Genomic DNA, 8766 nt, shown 5'->3' with positions numbered 1-8766 from the left:
CCCGTCAACCTACTACAATTAATTAAGTAGTAGACTGCGCGCTTTCACGGACACACTCTAGATGTAGTACACAGTGTCACGGGGATTTGTGCAGTGTGCACCCAGTGATTTGTGTATCCTCGCGCTTTGCTCGCGATTCCAGACCGTCGACTCGATGCTCCAGACCTCATGTCGGGTACAGATATCACCGGGCATGATGCAAAGCTGCTGGTGATTTCGGACCCCGGTGATTTGTGTACCCTTGTGCTTTCCTCGCCATCCCAAACCGTGACAACGTTTCAAGCAATTGATATTACTGAATACTCGTCTCTAGGCGTCGTTTTGTGAGTAAAGTCTAGTACGTAACCAATCAATCGGTTGACCAGCCTGACGTTGTTGATGTACGAAGGAGATTCACTCCAACATTAGTTGGAGACGATTGCAGACTCAGCTGCAAGCATAGATGGGTCTACAAGCCTGCAGTTCTCAACTTGCAACTGGGGATCGCTGTAGGAGCATTGATGTGCACGCGTGTATGCCAACTAGAGACTTAGGGACGACCTGGTCATGTGTACACACGGACGGACGGAAATCTTAACACAGCTGGCAATTTAAGGTAAGTCTAGAGAAGATATCGTTGTCAAATGTTTAATTAAGGTTCTAGATTCTGACTTAGTTCACAGTTTCAACTTTGTATATTTAAATTTGATGTATTAATTGAACAAATTAATACTGAAGCTGTGTATAGCAAGACATTTATCTACATTTAGCGCAAATCCAAGGCTCACTACCTGACATTGTGACATATCTGTCATGATACAAGTTTTCACAGACGTAACACTCTACCATCTTGCCATGTGTCTTTGGCAACAAACACGTGCAGTGCAAAGTAATATAAAAGTGACTTCTGTCACATGTTTCCAATGGCTTGTCTTCTTCCATTGGAAAAGGTGAGAGCTCCTCTCGATCCAAACAGTAAATCAGATGTTGTCGCATTTTGGAAATATCAAAATGCATGATGTTTACATTATCTCCTAGAGCTGCATGAAATGCATATGCTATTGCAAATAGCCCCCAACTTTTACCATTTTGTTGCTGTTGCACTGGCATTTGTTCTACCATGAGAATGTTGTCTTTGTGAGCCTATTGATAGATTTACGCCAGCTGTGTTTCCATACAAGGAGACAAGTGTAGGCCAGCATTGCTGTCGTATAGTCGTACTCGTTTGCCAAAGCAGGTTGAAGTCACCCAATGATGACTTCCTGTAAAATGAATATGAATAGCTGTACAAAAATGCATTTGTTATTATTACAAACTACATGAATGCTTATAATATTATTTTGATAACATTACACTATTAGTGTAGTGTGGTGTAGTGTGGTGTTGTATGTGTGGTATTGTGTGGTGTTGTGTGTGTGGTGTTGTGTGTGTGTGTGTGTGTGTGTGTGTGTGTGTGTGTGTGTGTGTGTGTGTGTGTGTGTGTGTGTGTGTGTGTGTGTGTGTGTTGTGTTTGTGTGTGTGTGTGTGTGCACGTGTGTGTTTGTGCACGTGTATGTGTGTGTGTGTGTGTGTGTGTGTGTGTGTGTGTGTGTGTGTGTGTGTGTGTGTGTGTGTGTGTGTGTGTGTGTGTGTGTGTGGTTGTGATGTGTGTGCGTGCGTGCATGTGTGTATGTGTGTGTGTGTGTGTGGGGGGGGGGTCATGTCAGTGAGAGGGGTATCTATTTCATACCATCACTTGTTACATGAGCGAATCCGTAAGTCTGGCAAAGGAGTGTTGACTCTAGTCCACTGATGTAGGGAAACTGCTTTAATAGAAGCTGATGAGGAGCATGCATGTGCTTGTCAGTTAGAAAGCCGTCGGCACACTTGCCTTGTATAATACATTTATCAGTTTCATTGAGATCCAGACCAGGTACCCACTGCAAAAGAAAATTGTATAACAAATCTTCTGGTTACTGTGGCAAATTCAGTTGACTTACTCTTTGTGAACTCTCGGCAGCTGATGTTAGACTAGACAATGTTTGAGGCATAATTGCTCTCTTATTAACTACCTCAAACAAACTTCTTCCTTTACTGTTATACAGCTTTCTCATATCATATACCCACAGACATAGGTCATCAAGTTGAGAGCTGCTGATGTTGACATACACGATTTGATATCGAGACATCCTTGGCAATGAGAGTGCTTTGTAAGTTTCCCAGACCTTAATTAACTCCACGTCTAGTAGTACTTGCAATTCTGGTGTTATTTCAGCTTTTGCAAAATCATTGAACTCTTGATGAACAACAGGATTTACTAGCACAAAATCACTAACTCGTTTTAATGTTGTCTTTTTCTCATATGTTCGACAGTCTAGTCACAGAGCCACGTCTACATTGACACTAAGCCAACAATTCTTCAACAGAGCTTGTATGTTCAGCAAGCTGCAAAACACAAAGTACCTGCAGTAATCATAACATAACTAATCAATATGTGCCAGCAGCTAGATGTAAGCATATCTCTCTCTCGTCGTCTTCTTCAGCTTTCCAAGCCTCCCATATTGCTCCTGTGCGCCACAGCCGTAACAGACTTTGATCAAATAGCTGACGTTCTAAATCTGAGAAATTTGGCTTGCTGTTGCCCTTAATCCTAGTAGCAGCTGATTCATCATCTTTGCTTGTCGCATTTGCCAATTCAGAAGACTTCTGTGGTGTATTGTATATCTTCAGCTGACTAATATTAACTTTGCGCTTCGTTGTTGAATTATTTTTGATGCAACGAAGGACACAGCAACCAGATGCAGTCATTTCTATAACTCTGTATGGTCCAAGCCAGGTGTCTTCCATCTTATGACCTTTCGTTGTCCTTTTTAGCATATTTAATCGCAAAACAGTCTGTCCAACCTGGATAGAGTTTACTACAGCTCCTTTTCTTTTTCTGTATTGCTGTTTCTGTCTTTCCTGACTGTTTTCAATGTTTTCTTTTACTTGAGGGAAAACTTTGTTTCTCATTTCTTTTAGATGATGTACTGCTTGCTGCACATCACCCAACTGACTGACAGAAGTGATCTCACTGTTTTCAGCTTCTAAAGGAAACCTAGCTTCTCGCCCATGCATTAAAAATATAGGAGTGACCTTCGTGGACTCTTCAACACTGGTTCGAATAGTAAAGAGAACTGGGTCAAGGAGTTTATCCCAAGCTTCTTCATGCTCTATTACCAATTTTTCAAGGCATCTATGTAGTCATAATACTCTAATTGCAATAGAACTACACTTATCTTCTTATATTGTTTATCTTACTTTCTAATTGTTTGATTAGTTCTTTCATCTAGTCCGTAGACTGAGGATGATAAGCAGCTGTTATTATTTGCCTGACATTGAATTGACAATGGAGTACCTTGCACACCTGTTGAAGCAAACACAGTATAGACATCCAACTAGTGGTACATACACCTACAGATGAAGCAAAGTTTACATTGGACATACATGATTTAATTAACAAGCACATAGGACATATCTCATACAACCTGATTGACAAACTCTCTGCCTTGTAAAATAATTTAACTAGCACAATTGATGTTGTCTAGATAAGAAAATGTTATAGGTGCCAGAGGACGAATTCTGTTCTCAAATTGCAGTCAAACGAACACCACCCTATTCCTGTTCGTTCAGAAGTGTGGAGTTTAGTTGGAATTGATCTCATGATTAGTAAAAAATTCTACCTGATTTGCGATATCAATGTACTGGTTTGGCCAGTAGTATCTGCTCCATATTTTGTCAGTGGTTGGAGTTCTTCCCAGATGACCGCCAGTTGGATTTACGTGACACTTCTACATCAATCAACAGAGTGATTCTTCACTCATATACATAGCTATTTCAAGTAACTGCAATTAATTTTTATTATGATGCACTTGCCTGAAAGGCACTATCTTGCTAATTTTTGTTACAAAGTGCCAGTCTGAGTAAACCTGGAGTCTTTGTGTTGTACAACCTTCCATCTTGAACTGTAAAATCTTTTGCTCTTCTTCTAAATGACTTTCGTTTCCTGCTTGGAATATCAGTGTAGTTTGTCCCTCCAGAGACTAGGAACTCTTTGTATGAGTTCACAATGTTTTCCGACCATTGTGCTGCTGAAGTTACAGTATCTACTTCCTACAACATCATTAAAGAGATTTTAATCGTTGCAATTGTTTAGAACATTTCTCCAATACTAATGCATGCAGATGTCAATGCTATCTTACTGTAGATTCTACGTCTGACTCTGCATCCGTCAACTCTGGATTGTCCATATGGCTCTATCACGCGCGTCCAGACTGAGTCAACTTATTACAAGCCAAATAGAAGCATATTAGTACGAAATCGTAGATACAGCTACAACTCTAGAGTAGATAACTGTAGCTAACCAAAGAATCAATTCTACGTGCTATGATACACAACTGCTCGCGACTGTAGACACTCAACTGCACAACTGCAACAACCTGCATCTGAATCCAGCGCTAGAGCTCTGTCTCTAAATATATAGTGTACCCTCGGCATGCCGCAGTCATTATCCGATTGAGTCACATGTGACTGTGATCACAATCATCCGGTTGAGTCACAGTCACCATCCGGCAGTTCTAGGAGTCAGTCATCATCCGGTTGAGTCACAGTCATCATAAATCCGGCTTCTTCCATTCAGTCATCATCCGGCTTCTTCATGATCATCTTCCGGCCACGGGTGCAACTGTCACGAGATATTCGTTCTCTAGCTAAATGCAGATGTACAATAGATGATCGGAAACAGAGAGTATGCATTACGATCGCGAGTCCTGTAGCTTGAAAGCAGTCTGGGACGGCGAGAAAAGCACAAGGGTACACAAATCACCGGGGTCCGAAATCACCAGCAGCTTTGCATCATGGCCGGTGATATGTGTACCGGACATGAGGTCTGGAGCATCGAGTCGACGGTCTGGAATCGCGAGTAAAGCGCGAGAGTACACAAATCACCGCGTGGGCAAATCCCCGTAATAGCGGGATATGCAATCTCCAGCAACAACTTTTTGATATATTGTCGTATTAAATATATACGTTTTTTATTGAAGCTCTTGTACGTCTCGGGGGATTGTACGACAAGTCAGGTGATGCAAGAAAAGGCATTGAGCTGATTAGACGAGGTTTGTCTATTCTAGAAAACATTCCACCATTCGATCAGAATGCAGGAGTCGCCATGGTTGCTGCAGATGGTATTCAATTTACAACACAATTGACTTTAGCTGGCATTATTCTTAATATTGCTGCAGCATTGTACAGGCTTTCACTTTGTTTCTTTAAACAAGCACAATATTTTGATAAGTTGCTGCTGTTGCGGCAATCAGGTGGCATACTAACAAGACTATTGCCCTTGTCAAAGTTGATGATAGATGGTGAGTAAATATACAGAGTGACATGAATATTGCAATTAACAATTTGTGCAATCAGTTGTTGTTGATTCTTGATGTGCTTGCTCATTTTTAGTGCTTAGTATTTGTGTAATTTGTTGGTTTGTGTGTCAATGGATGCGTGCGTATTTGTTCTAGCTGCAATCTGTCTGTCCTGAAATCGTTAGTGTAAGAAGTTTATGCATGGGTGTGGTCACATGCATATCTAGTTTTTAATTGCACATGCGCGTGCATCATTAGTACGTTTCGTTTGTGTAAAGGCATTACTCATGTATATATACTTGTTGTCATAGTGTCTGAGCTTCTCGGAAGATGTCATGTAAAGTTGAATCGCTTGAGTGATGCGGAAGGAGCATACGCAGAATCTCTTAGGATATGTAAAGTTATGTACCCACTAGAACATTCTGCGCTCAAAAAATATAAGATTAAATGCGCATTCAAATGACATCTTTAAAACAGTAATGACGTCCTTTATTGTAAATGCTTTTGCTATAATTAAATCCGCTATTTGAAATACTAGCCATGTTTGGAATAGATTTTCTATACTGATGATTGGAAGCAATTTGTTTATTGCACAAGATACAGCAAGCGGCGACCGTAGGTCAAGCTCACGGCACAGATGATGTTTTGCTACAGCGTCCAAACTGGAGCAGTGTTACTTTCAATTGATATTTTTTAGATATATAGTCGCTTTTTGTCGTCATCAATTGTTTTATGCTGGTTTGCAGTAACTTGCGCAAGCCAAGTGTCAGCTCCACTTAACGCCAACGTAACGTCAGTGTTGAAGCTGCGTTCTACAGTTAAAATTTTAACACCTTTTGCCTAGACGATGCGTTCTGATCTGCGCCAAGACGTAGCACAATACAAAAACTCCATTACCAATCGCCTGCGGCACTATCACTCGACGACGCTGCACAGTTGTCTAACTAACATGGACGCAAAGATTTTATCAATGCTGTGATAGACCTTCCTTGTCTCGCGCATGTTGGCGAAGCTTTTTATTAAAGACTAAAGCATAACGTACAACGACGATCAACGCCAAGCACTTTATAAAACGTTCTAGTAGTCTCGCCTAGCCAGACCTTTTGCTGCCACTCTATGCTTTCGGGTAAAACGAGACTATGACGTGGCAGGAAAGGTTCTGGCTACGTGATATTATAGTTACTGTATTGCGCTCAGACGTCTAATAGTTTTAATTAATACGTTCCAGGGTTTTAAATACGTTTACAGTATACGCTGCATAGATTAGCTTTCGGCTTGCTTACTTTACTGTAAACAAGCATTGTCTGACATGTGTTTCGTGTTTCCTTTCACAGTTATTCTCAGTTTCCTCTTTCTTAATTTGTTAACTTAACTTTGTTCTTTCTCTAATCTCTTTCTTTCGTCTTTCTTTGTTTTTATTAACTATCCTTCTTCTTTAGTCCCTGCTTTTAGTCTCCATCACGCATGCATAGTTATTACGACAAGCTACATCTGAGCAATGGCATATAGTTAGTTACTCATAGAGTGAAACGCTGCTTCCTTACTAGATGCTGTTATTTTTTTTAGCTGAAGACAATCTAAGGAAATTACGGCAACACGTACATGGACAATAATGTATCGCTTCTGTGCTTAAATGCAACACAATTTGTTCCCCAAATTCTTTCAACACTCAAATAAGAAGATGCACGTTGTTTTACTTTTAAATGTTTTGCTTCTAAGACTGTTCTAATGTTATAATCGCATGATGCTGTAAATAGATAGCAACAGTTGAACAATTAGTTAAGTTTCAGAATTATGAATTCTGGTATGTGTCAATGGTAACTGAGGCTGAACTGTCGCTTTCAATGTATGTCCCATCTGATGTAGTCTCGTGTAGCTAGACCTTTTCCCGCCGCGTCTACTTCCGAGAGAAATATGACGCGGCGGAAATGGTTCGGCTAGGCAAACTACCTTTGATGAGCCACTAGTAACTTAGATGTCGATTGGCTTCTATAATCGCGCTCAATGTAAAATGTATTACTATATAATATCGTAAATCAATTGTCGTTTCCTGGTGCCCACAAATTTCATCATTGATAAAATGATTTGTAATCGTTAAAGGCAAGTGAGCTGACCAAATATCTGTATATATGCTGTATCTGTTTTCTCAATTTTACCTTCTATTATACTTGTAGCAAGCAGGCAAAACGATTGATTTACAGTTAGCCGTACACACAATGCGATTTGACGTAGTTAGCAGGGTTGAATCCACCCTGAACGTAGCGCGCGCATCGAAAGAAGAGTATATACATAGCGCTGCCGCAGCAACCGTGTCGTTGCGCTCATAGCCTCTGTGACAGCCAACACAATTTGCTTCCTTCCTTCTTTCCCATGTCGGAGAACACGACAGTTACCATCGCCCTAAGTGAGCTCAAGCATCACCTTGCTGAGACGGAAATCGAAGCAGTTTGACCCGAGTTGGCAGCTGTAGACGTCGCAAAATGCTCAGCGTCAGTCTGGTCGTGCTAAGTAGGAGCCAGCAGGTTAAACCCTACACGAATTCCCATGTTGCGATGTTTTTCATTCCAATAGATTGATTGTCCGCCAGCCTTATCGTCACCTTCTCCTTATTTCTTTTTTTCTCTGCATGCGCATCGACGCCATATAACTTGCTCTGATTCCATGGGCTTTTGGCGAATGCGCCGTACTTATAATGCTCTGTTTTTGCTTTTGTGGTAATTTTTTCCTTGTTGGGTGGACGAACGAGAATTCCGTTAATTGTGAAGCCACTTAGCGGTACCAGTGGTGTAGAGCGTGACCTCTGTCGCGGACCGTGGCGTCTGCTGCAACGATTGCGAATGCTGTTTACAGGATGTTGGCGACTGGTGCGGGCACTTGGAACCTACCAATTGTTTTGTCATGCTGTTCCTCAGGCGTGGTGGCCTGTGAGTTTCTGAGAGGCGCTTGTTACATCCCGTTTTGGGCAATATTTCGATATTTTTTCTGATTGTACAGCTTAAAGCACTCAGTAACTGTTTCAGGACGGAAACATATCGTCACTGTTTCGATCATTCAATCAGGAACTTTGAATTAGTAGCCAGTTAACATTTGCAATAAACAGTAGCCACGTCACGATATTGGTCATATTTGCACGCCACTTGCATGTCGTGTCCTGTGCATGTCGGTCCGTGAGTTCATATCGCCTTATCTATGCTTTCGTCTACCTGGTTCTTGGGACTGTCGGATGCGCAACACATACAGGTTACTCAAAGCGCTAAGGGCACCTAGAAAATACTGGCTTTGTAGATGACGTGTTGCCATTTTTGTTCTTTGCTGTCTCCCACACATCAATTACGCCTTATGCCAATGATTGTGGCGGTCTAGCGCGCGCTTTTTCACTTGAGCGCGGTCCCTCTAACGGGCTTCTACT

The 8766-nt window shown here is 41.4% G+C and overlaps 1 long non-coding RNA gene across 1 annotated transcript; it reads left to right on the top strand.

Moving 5' to 3' along the window:
• The first annotated feature begins 216 nt into the window (after positions 1-216).
• On the top strand, positions 217-3081 carry LOC134188387 (uncharacterized). The gene is made up of 3 exons (XR_009971323.1): positions 217-323; positions 389-595; positions 2980-3081. It is a non-coding gene; the product is annotated as an uncharacterized LOC134188387 (long non-coding RNA).
• Positions 3082-8766: the final 5685 nt, after the last annotated feature.

This window comes from Corticium candelabrum, chromosome 12 (assembly GCF_963422355.1).
Source record: "Corticium candelabrum chromosome 12, ooCorCand1.1, whole genome shotgun sequence".
Taxonomy (NCBI): domain Eukaryota; kingdom Metazoa; phylum Porifera; class Homoscleromorpha; order Homosclerophorida; family Plakinidae; genus Corticium; species Corticium candelabrum.
This window is presented reverse-complemented; position numbering and strand designations above follow the sequence as displayed.